The sequence below is a fragment of the Panthera leo genome, chromosome A1 (genome assembly GCF_018350215.1).
Source record: "Panthera leo isolate Ple1 chromosome A1, P.leo_Ple1_pat1.1, whole genome shotgun sequence".
Taxonomy (NCBI): Eukaryota; Metazoa; Chordata; class Mammalia; order Carnivora; family Felidae; genus Panthera; species Panthera leo.
Genome location: NC_056679.1, coordinates 151,013,768 through 151,025,712, shown reverse-complemented (window position 1 = coordinate 151,025,712; position 11,945 = coordinate 151,013,768).

Sequence of the window (11,945 nt, the reverse complement as noted above, 5' to 3'; positions counted from 1 at the left end):
AAACATTTTGTTGATGCTGTGACATTAATAACCCTTAGGCAACTGAACCTCCCCACTATATAGAGGTGATATAGAGGTCACACGATAAGCTGTACACGTTGTTTAGAGTTTAGCCTTCCTTATGAACATTGTTTAAATTAAAGAAAGGCAGTCATCTGTCTTGAAACCTCACTTTGTGCTCAAGAGATGTAGTTCTGGAACTAGTTTTTGCTGTGTTGATGCTTGAAAATGTACTATTTAATGAAAATTGAGTTCTAGATAATTCATTTTCATCTCCCCACCTACCATGAGGAATTATGGTGAAGGAAAATAAAAATAAAAACTAGTTGCTATAACGTGATAACTAGGGAAAAGATTATAGGCCCTTTTATTTTCTCACAAATACCTATAAATTTAGGGCATTCAAAAGAATTCATGCAAAATCACGATTGAAATGAAAACATTCCCTTTTTGCTAGGGAATTTAGTTCAGTGTCTATGATGTGCCTTAATACATCTAAAATCACAACTGAGTAGGTCTGTAGCTTCACCATATACAAATTCCTTGAGATGCACTATACAATTGTTGGTCTGAGTCAGCATTAGATTTATTACCTAAATGTTTTCAATCACTATAATAGGTTTACCTCACTGTAAGGAAGATACTTTTTCAGTGAGTCACATGAGTCCCTCATATTTCAAAATATTTTTGCAATTTGTGATTGGTCATCTTTTCCTACACAATTATTGGTACCAATTACATTTTATGGATTAGAAAATAACTTGGATACGTACTAAATAAGGTTTGAATAAAGTAGAATGATTGCTTGGATACTTTACAAAGATGGGATTTGTGGCATGTCCTTGGACTCAAATGAAATGCTGAGATCTGTGCCACTAGAATATGAAATGCTGGTAATCCATGGTATGTGGTGGCATCACAGTTAAGCAAACTATCAACTATTAGTTGATTGTGATAAAATACCTTTGGAAAGAAGTACCTTGGGAAGTACTTCACTGGTTATCATACCATATTTTATCATCATGGCTGTATTCTAAAAGAACATTGGTATGCAATGGATTCATCTGAATGAACTGGAACATTTACATAAAAAAATTGAGAAGCACAGGTTTTTAATTCTTAGTTTAAGTCATGGTCAGAGAGCCGGAGAGCTTCAAATAATTTCTTGTCTCTTGTAGCAACAATATCAATATTGCTGAAGATTAAAAAAAATTAATTGTAAGGATTACAAAATTATAACATAAGTTGAATTCACAGGGTCACAATTGTAAAAGTTAGAGCAGTTGGAAGATATGGGACTCTGAAACTTGGAAGGAATGCATTGCAAATGGAGGCCGCTTCCTTGCGGTAAGACTAGCCTTCCCATGCTTACCCATAATAACCTTACCCAAGGCAACTACCTTAAAGAGGATGCCCCTTCTCCTAAAGACTTACCTGAACCATTCTTTGTAGACTCATTAATAGGGTCATATCTTAGTGTGTTCTAAAATACAAAGTCTCACCCAAGAAGAAATAGCTTACATACCAAGAAAATTGCCACATTTTGCTAATTTGTACATGGAGAAATTTGGGGAGTTCATGAGGGAACAAATTCTGAGGGTCTGGACCAAAAAGGATGGAATAGAATATTGGGTTGGGTAACATTTATGGATATGGGTGCACTTACTAAAGATTTTGAATTCAGTGCATTAGCTCATGTAGCTGGAAGTGACTCTAACAGTTTACTTTTTGTTTACTGAAAGTGAGACTCAATGGTGGCCTATATATGAAGAGGAAGAGATGCCAGAAATTCCTTGGAATAGTAAAAGCCAAAGGCTAATGGAAATAGGAATGTTGGAGTGTATTTACCATGCATATCAGGATAGACATTCCTAACTACATCTCTTCAGACAGCCCAGAAGATAATCACTTTACAAAGCCTTGGAGAATACATTAGGGAGGGGAGTATTGGCGTTCTTAAAATTTTTTTTTCAACGTTTTTTATTTATTTTTGGGACAGAGAGAGACAGAGCATGAACGGGGGAGGGGCAGAGAGAGAGGGAGACACAGAATCGGAAACAGGCTCCAGGCTCCGAGCCATCAGCCCAGAGCCTGACGCGGGGCTTGAACTCACGGACCGCGAGATCGTGACCTGGCTGAAGTCGGACGCTTAACCGACTGCGCCACCCAGGCGCCCCAGTATTGGCGTTCTTAAATAGCTCTGTGGTGACTGTCTTCTGTAGATGAAATAGCACTTAATTTCCAAAAACAAGTTGGGCACATTTACTGTAATGGGTACCAGAGACATAGTGGCAATTAGTATGTTTTGATCTACTGGGATATTCAACAAGGGTAGTCCTCCCAGTGGGCAGACTTTCAGTTTGTCAGTTTGCTTGATTTTAGATACAGGTAGGAGTACATTGTACTAGTTTACTAGGACTGTCCTAACATACCACAGATTGGATGGCTTAAATGCCAGAAATGTATTTCCTTTCAGTTCTGGAGGCTAGAGTTCAAGATCAAGGCATGGGCAGCTTTGGTTTCTTCTGAGGTCTTTTTCTTTGGCTTGTAAATACCTGTCTTCTCCCTGTCTTCACATGGTCTTTCCTTTGTATTATCTTTGTCCTAATCTCTTCCTGTAAAGGCATGAGTCATTCTTGCTCTCCAAGGAAGGAATATTTCCACCTAGAGATCCACATGGTTCATTGAATTAGAATTTCACCTGGATATTCTGGGTTTCTCATTCCACTGAACCAAAAGGGCAGAGTAATTAATTTCAAATTACCAATGAGTACAATTATCCCTTGGAGGTAGGTACGTGTGCATACAAGCACAAAGAAAGGAAGGAAATTTGTAGAACTGGTAGTGTCTTAATTTCTATAACTGGTCTTTTATATATATAAATTCTTTCTTCCAATACCCAATCCCTCTTTCCTTTGCCTTTCCTCACCCAGGAACTTAGCTAGTCAAAAGTCCATTCATTACCTGTCAAAGTGACCCCAAACTTTCATCTGTGATGGGTCTGTGTCCTCTTTGTTTGTTTGTTTTGTTGTAGTTTTTAACTAACTTTTACTATTGAACATGAAAGTCCTAAGAAGTGCTTAGAGAATCCCCTGAATTCAGACATGGTCTCCTAACCCTGTTGGGTAGTGTCACTGTAATTACAATCAAGAAAATGAACATATCTGTATCCTTATATTCCATTCTAATTTCTTCCTCTTCTCCCTCCTGTCTGCACCCTCACATAGCCTCACATAACAAAGGTTACTTTGAATTTTATATAAACTTGATCACACAGTATATACTCTTTTGTGGGTAGGGATTGACTTCTTCAACTCAGCATGATCATCTAGGATTTATCCATGTTGAGTGCCTCAGTACATCAGTCCTTTTTATTCCTAAGTAGTGTTACAGTATATGGATATGTCACAATTTGTTCATTCACTTATTGATGGATATTTGGATTATTTTTCACTTTTGATAATGAAAATAAAGCCACTATGAACACATTTGTATCAATTCTTGTATGGACATATGCTTTAATTTCTCTTCAGTAAACGTGTAAGAGTGGAATGCCTGGATCAATGGTAGTTGTGTGTTTAACTTCTTAAGAAACTTGCAAACCTTTAAAAAAAATAGAAAGTTGTACCATTATTTATTTCCACCACGTGTTTATGAGAGTTCTAGGTCCCCATCCTCAAGAACACTTCATATGGCCAATCTTTTAAACTTCAGACATTGTAATAGGTATGTAGTACTATCATTGTGGTCTCCATTTGCATTTTCCTAACTGTTGGTGAAACCATCATCACAATCAACATAATGAGCATGTGCTAAGCATGTGCTAAGCATGTGCTTGTTTGCCATTCATCTGTCTTCTTCAGCAAAGGTGATTATTTAGATCTTTTGCCCATTTGTTTAATTAGATTGTTGGTTTTTATTGTTAATGAGTTTTGATTTTTGACTTGTATACTCTGGATACAAGTCCTTTATCAAATATATAATTTACAAATATTTCTCCTACTTTGTGGCTTTTATTTGCATTAGAGAGTAAAAGTATCTTAATGTATCTTTTGGAGAGTAAAAGTCTAACTTTAAGGAGGTCCACTTTATCAGTTTTTTCTTCTATGGATCATGTTTTTGTATCTGAGAAATCTTTGCCTAACCCAATGACACAAACATTTTCTCTTGTGTTATTTCTAGAACTTTTAGTTTTATATAGGTCCATGATCCATTTTTATTTTAATATTTATATATGGTATAAAGCAAGAATCAAAGGGGGTTTTTTTTGTTTTGTTTTTTGTTTTTTTTGCCTATGGATACCTAATAGTATCAGGACCACGTGTTGATAGTTAACAGTTCTTCATATGATATTTTCTCTTTTCCTATAACTAATTTGGTTTGTGTTTCCTGACTGGACTCTGACACAACCTGGCTATCTCTTGAATTGTCATCTGGATTTCTAGTATATGTGCTGCCAAAGTGAGCCCTTGTCATCTGGATTTCTAAAGAACTTTAGTTAACATTTTAATCTAGGTTGTTACAGCCTGATGCATAAATAGTGTTCAAATGGAATCCTCAAGACAGACATGTAGGTAATTATATTAATTTTGTTGTAAATAAGTTAAAAGTTCTGGTTACCAATACCTAGTAATAAAATATTTTAGATGAAAATGAGTATTTTCTCAGTTAATACTCCCACAGTTGAACATTAGAGTCTGAGTACATCCAAGAGTTTGGATTGGGGTGGGTGTTAAGTGTTAATACAGTACTTAAGTATTGAAAATAAATGACTCCCACTTTGTTTTTCTTAGAAATGTCTCTGGGTAGGGTTCAGTTGGTTAAGTGTCCATCTCGTGATTTCAGCTCAGGTCGTGATCTCACAGTTCGAGATTGAGCCCCACCTCAGGTTCTGTGCTGACAGCATGGAACCTGCTGGGGATTTCTCTCTTCCTCTCTCTCTCTCTGCCCACACCCCCGCCCCCAACCCTCCCGCTCATACTTGCTCACTCTCTCTCTCTCTCTCTCTCTCTCTCTCTCACTCTCAATACACTTAAAAAAAATACAGCTAGGGATGCCTCGGTGGCTCAGTTGATTAAGCATCCAACTTTGGCTCAGGTCATCATCTCACAATTGGTGAGTTCGAGCCCTGCATCAGGCTCTGTGCTATGAATGCTTTGGATTCTCTGTCTCCCTCTCTCTCTGCCCCTCCCTTGCTCTCTCTCTCTCTCTCTCTCTCTCTCTCAAAAATAAACATTTATAAAAATAAAGCTATAAGAAATACCTCTGGATATTTGGACTGAATGGATGGATAATTTGGGTTGGATGAAATCAACCAACCAACCAACCAACAAATAAATCCAAAATCAAAACAATGGAATCAGTGAAGCAAGCCGTGTCCAAAATGAAATGTTTTGTACTTTCATGTGACCTAATCACTCATTTTATTTTTCTTTTCAACTATTTTTAGGCCATTATATAGATAAAATAATGATAAAAGTGAAGACTTAACAATTCCTCATGGAGTCCCATGAGAGTGTGAAGTTCCTTGTCATTAGAATCTTGACCCAGATTTTATTTAAGATCTTGGTAGGAAGCAGAATGTGGAGATCATAAAGCGTAAAGTTTGTACTTTGAATCTACCTGCAGCCTGTGCATTCTCTTTTACAACAATCCCAGGTTTAGGGCATATTGTGAATTAATGAGTATCTATATAGTTATGACCAAGCCTATTATTTAATGAGAAAGACTACTCTCTAAGCTAATGGTTTGAAAATACACGTACCCTAAAAGTAATTCTTAAATTTTAAACATATATAAAATAGCCAATTGTGCTGTTTCTTCAACTTGACTAAGCATTCGCTTGCTGTCATAAAATGAGTAGAAAAAAAACGTTAGTAATATTCAGTGACTTTCTAATGAGGCCCAAAGAGCCAGAATACATTTAAAATATTGAGAGAGAATCTCATACCAATTTTTAGACCAAAGAATAAAGGAGGGGTTGGTTGATAAACTACTCAGAAAAAGCAACCATGTTAAAGGTGATGTTTTGGCTGTTAGGCTTTCTTCAGGCCATAATATATAAAACTAACATTTTTATATTTCTTCTTTTGCCCAAGGAAGCCCTCAAAGACAGAATGCTGCCTTTAACCTTATTTTATATTCCACAGAGTATTTTGAAGACTAGAAAAATATAGCTGGGGCAAAAATGATTGGGGCTCTGAAAGATCAGAAGAAATCTATCATTTTTTTTTTTTTTAAATAAGCAGGCACTGAGAACTTCATCTACAGAGTTATTCTGAATTCAGTGTTCTAGACAAGGACTTTTGTAGTAAATAAATAAGACTGACCTAGAGTTCACTGTATTTTTGGATCTGAGTGTTACCTTCTTTTAGATTGGTTTACTCAAAACATTACCTATATTTCTATAATAATATTATTTATATTTGAATTTGAAGTGAAACATTGAATTCTAAAATGATTTTAATTTAGACTACTGAGTTTTTACAATACATTTTACTTATTCTTTCATAACAGCCTGAAAATATTAAATTATATGAAGATATTTTCTATAAATTATTAAAATCACAATATTTTATTGTTTTTCTCTTTGAATTTTGTTTAGTGTTTTAAAAATCAGTTAACAGTTTGGAAAAAATTAAGATGACGGAAGTCAAAGCACTAATTCCAAAAACTACTAGCAATTATGTCTTCATATCTTTGTATTTGTTTGATGAATAAACCATACATGCTCTGAAGAAAAATGTTTACCTTTGATAGATATGGCCAGGTATATGTATGGATTGTGATGTTCATTGAGGAACTCAGGATAGTGTTCTAAAAACTAGGTAGCTACCAATGTCACCAACTATGTTGGTCGGTTGTGAATATCTAAAAAATGGAATACCTACTACAGCTTAAGGAAAGAGAATTAGAAAAAGGAGAGGCACTATTGATTACTAAAAACCAACTCTGAACCTCATGTTTTGCACTTATTATCTCATTTAATCCTCACAACCTCATAGGAATAAAACAATTTACCTGTTATTATACAGCCAGAAAGTGTGACATCCAGTACTGAGGTATTTACTCTCAAAGCCTGCTTTCTCTCTGCTACAAGTAGTTCCTCTTTAAATATATACCAGGTAATATTCATTCATTAATTTGATGGGAAGCAACAACTTTATAACCAAATGGCATCTCATCTAATACTGTGGAATGTATTAAATACTCATGAAAAGTTATATATCTTTGGTACTGACTTTCAGATATTCTATAAAAACTGTAGATTTCATGCCATGTTTTTTTTTTTTTTTTTTTTTTTTAAGAATTGTTTTTTCAACGTTTATTTATTTTTGAGACAGAGAGAGACAGAGCATGAACGGGGGAGGGTCAGAGAGAGGGAGACACAGAATCTGAAACAGGCTCCAGGCTCCGAGCTGTCAGCACAGAGCCCGACGCAGGGCTTGAACTCACGGACCGCGAGATCATGACCTGAGCTGAAGTCGGCCGCTTAACCGACTGAGCCACCCAGGCGCCCCTCATGCCATGTTTTTAAATATAGTAGTAGTAGATATTTTTAAGTTCAAATTTCTGTTGTAAAGTTTATTTTGGGTTTCATTTTTATAATTTTAAGTGCTGATATTTTATAATATTGATGAGCTTCAATTTGTCATATACTTTTCTGGGATAAAATAGATTAATATAGCCCAAATGACTACTACGTAAAATTACAAGTTCTTGTGCAATAAAGAAATCATTCAGAAAGTGGGTAGTCTGTTAAAACTTGTGTGTTTTGATGATGGTAATTATAGTCTCTTATTAACTTTTTATTCTCTTTAGCATTTAGTGAAGTTCTTTTGAAAATGCCAAAGAATTGGGCATATTTTATATTTTACTCACTAATAAACTAAGTCAGTGGATGGATTCAATATCAAGTATGATTTTCAAAGGAATTGTAATGATTTAAAAAACTGGGAACTTTGTGTTATTTTTTACTGTCATAGTATCTATAGAGCAGCACAAGTTTCACATCAGGGATGTATGTCTTAGTACTTTACTCTTTATATTATCTAAATGTGATGTACTGATCAAACCCACCAGGGGATAGAAAATGATTTCCCACTCCTTGGGTTTAGAACACTTGCTGCGATTGACTATTTCTACTCAGCTGCAGGACATTCTACTGAGAATTTGTGGTATATAAAAAAAGTTTTTGTAATCTCTGAGGATGTTTGTAGTAATGGACATCTTGGGGGATAGATTAGTTTACTTTAACTGTGTCTTAATGATGGGACCAAGGTGGAGAGGCATTTCATTTTGAGTGAAGTTTGACGAACAGATCATTAGATGTGTTTTCAATTCTTTGGGTCAAAGCTAAATGACCAATACAAAGAAATGACATTCAGAACTCATCATCTGATTGGAAATGGTGCAAGCAATACTTGGAATAGTTGCATCCTTTCTGTTTAGAGTTAAAACATTCTATCTCTGTGGTCACAGTCCATGACTAAATGTGCCATATGTTTGTTTGTTTGTTTTTTCTTAATATGAACTAAAAGTTTGTTTGGAAATTTTAAGAAATTTTTGTAATACATTCTAACTAGGACATTTTAAAGAATTCAAACATAGGAGATTGGAATAAGTAGCTTAGAGTTACGCTGACAACAAAAATTGTGATGAATTGTTTCCTAGTGATTGGTTCCGAATGTGACAATTCTGTTTCTGTTTGTGACTCAGTAGATCCTAAGACTGTGTAAATGATTACTAAAAGGTGATTATAAGCTAACTTTATAGATGCTTTTTTAAAAGGTCTTTCTCATGGCTAGTACTAGAGCAAGTATAATTGTACTTGTAGGAGAAGAAAAAAAATGTTAGTATGCTCAAATACTTTTTTTGATTAGAAGAAAAATTATTTTGCTAAACTGATACTATTTTTAAATATTTCAGTGGTGTATTTAGTATTGCTCCTAAAAAATTAGTTTTTTCGGGCGCCTGGGTGGCGCAGTCGGTTAAGCGTCTGACTTCAGCCAGGTCACGATCTCGCGGTCCGTGAGTTCGAGCCCCGCGTCAGGCTCTGGGCTGATGGCTCGGAGCCTGGAGCCTGCTTCCGATTCTGTGTCTCCCTCTCTCTCTGCCCCTCCCCCATTCATGCTCTGTCTCTCTCTGTCCCAAAAATAAATTAAAAAAAAAAAAAAAAAAAAAAATTAGTTTTTTCATGAATGCTTGTCTTCAATCATCTCTTTGACCCTGGGTAGTTTTACAACTTGGTAAAAGAACGCCAATATAGCATGTACTGAACTCCCTTGTCAGATTTATTTCCAAAATACTCGTTTTTTTTTTTGTTTTGTTTTGTTTTTTTTTTTTGCTAGGAAGGACTTCAATTCATGATTATTTAACAAATACTGAGGAATTATCTAATAAATGTGGACTTCTAGGGTCCAAATTGATTATTATCTGAATTAACCTCATGATTGATTCCAAATTGAATTGCTGATTTTCCAACCCATAGTTCAGTTTTCTTTTCCTGCAGAGTCTGTCATAGCCCTTTTTATTTGTATCTTGACATTTTCATTGCATTTTTAAAAATAGAGAATTCTCCATTTTGTGTATGTCATTAACAAAATGAAATTCGTAATTAAAATTAAAACCACATATGGTGTGGCTAAAAAAGTGCTTATTTTTCCAAAAATGAAACAGAAATGAACAAACGACCCCAACAGTTTGGTAACTATCTATAGTGCTGAGACGTTGTGACAATACCTGTTCCTCAAGATATGCTCCCATTTCCCCCAACCCAATCTTCAGTGGCTGTGTGAACCTGTGGAGGCCAGGTAGGAGTGGGACCGAGGATATTTTATTTGAAGAGCAAATTAAGTAGGTCTAAACAGTGAAGCAGTGCTCTGAGGAATTGGTGAAGGCTTTTGCATGAAGAAGCAGCAAGGAAAAAATATGAAATGCATAAAAACTCTGCACAGCAGTTTTAGAGCTTTGATAAAATATAAAATGTCTTTAACCCCTTTGCTGTTCTTGCAAACGCCTGCAATTCAAGAATTTTATTATTCTGGGGCTAACGTAGTTTAAACCTCAATAACTGAATGTTTCCTTTGGGATACCTTCAGGCAAACTATATATTGATTTTCTCAGAATGCACTGTATTTTTCATTAGTACTAAGGTTTGGTGGATATCTAGTCATTTGTTCGCCAAATTCCTCTGAAAATTAAAATGGACTATTCCATTTTGGCTGTGGCGTCTTCAGCGCATGGGCATTAATTTTTTTCTGTTGGACACTACCAGGATACACTATTTTGACATTCATCTTGTCCAGAGCATGTGGTACCAAATCACCTCTTTAACTTGGTCTGCCATTTTCCTCTAAATACCATTCCCAATGGCCAGTTGGGTTTGATGGCACATTTGACATTGACAAAATCAAAATATTTTTCTGATTTATATAGTTTTCAGCTATGAAGTTACAGATTTGCCTACATAATGTAAATAAAATAATATCTTGTCTTATCATCCTTTTATTTGAATTATCCAGAAAATTAGTTTTTTCAAAGGTAGTAAATCATCTTGAATTGGCTCAGTACTCACTGTTTCTTCTGTTGGTAGAAACTTAGTCTATAACGTAGGTTATGTGCTTTCACAGTTGCAAGTAGAATCACGGACGTAATTTTGGTGTACCTTCAGTCTTTATGAACCACTTCTGTTTTCCTGAGTGAGGAGGTCCCCAGCTTTTCTTAAAGCCTATGCTGCTCACTAAGCCAGATGTGTATTCAAGAGATCAGGTGTTAAAGAAAGCTTACTACTTATTTTGCCTTATGCTTCTTAGGGCCTAGCACAGTTTTGACTCTACTAGCCACCCCCAAATGTATGTAGTTTGAAATAATAGTTGATGCCTTTTTGTGGTATGCATTTAAATCATGTAGTTTGCTAGTGAGTGAGAAAACTAAGCCTCCAGAATCCATGTATCAGCATGGATTTGTGGTTCTAATTTACTTTTTATTATAACCTTCTGAAGTCGGTGCATATTAATATGCCAGTCTTACAGATGAGGAAACTGATAAAATTGTATGCTCTGGTCTGATTGTAAATTCATAACGATTCCAGGAGGACTGAGGTGTATTCTTTGGAAATGTCAAACATCAACTGTAACAGGAATAATGCAAGGAAACTAGGAAGGGCTCAGTGCAGATATGTGTTTGCTATTTCATATTTACTATAATTCATCCTCAGTTTTGAATTTCCAATATCAAAATTTTGGAATTTTGAATGGCCTTCTAAGAGTAGATCACTATTCTAGGCACAGAGGATTCAAGAGAGAACTACACAGGCAAGTCTCTTGCTTTTAGAGAATTTACATCTAATCAGGGAGAAGGCAAGAGAGTCAGTACAAAATGAAACAGGTAAATGAACAAGGTAATTTCAGATAATGGGTAGTGCTTTGAAGATATGAGACAGGGTGATGTACAAAGAAGAACTGGTAAAGGCAGAGTTGGGCTGGGACTGATGAGAGCTACTTTTAATTGGTTGATCTTTACTGAGGCAGTGAAGTTTGTGTTTAGCCTTGAATGATATGAAGAGCCTAGCCTTGTGGAGATCTGGAATCCAGGGAAACAGGTGAAATGGCCCCACTGTGGTAATGAGCTTGGTGTGTGCAGGCAACAGGAAGAAGATGAGTGTGCCCGCGAATAGGGTGCAAGGTGGCAGCATCATTAGTATGAGGTGAAGTCTTTTATCCTCGATTAATCGAATTCATAATTTGGCTATAATGATGTAACTTCAGGATTCAGAATTTAAAACTTTTAGGTCAAGTTCAGTGTTCACTTAAAATATTATAAGATTTTGGATCAAATATCCCTTTAAAAGAACTCATGTGAGAAGGAGATATAAAATTCAACTTAAAGTTGCAAGGAAAAATCCATTTAATGAAGTATTGAGCACTTCTATGTATCACACTCTG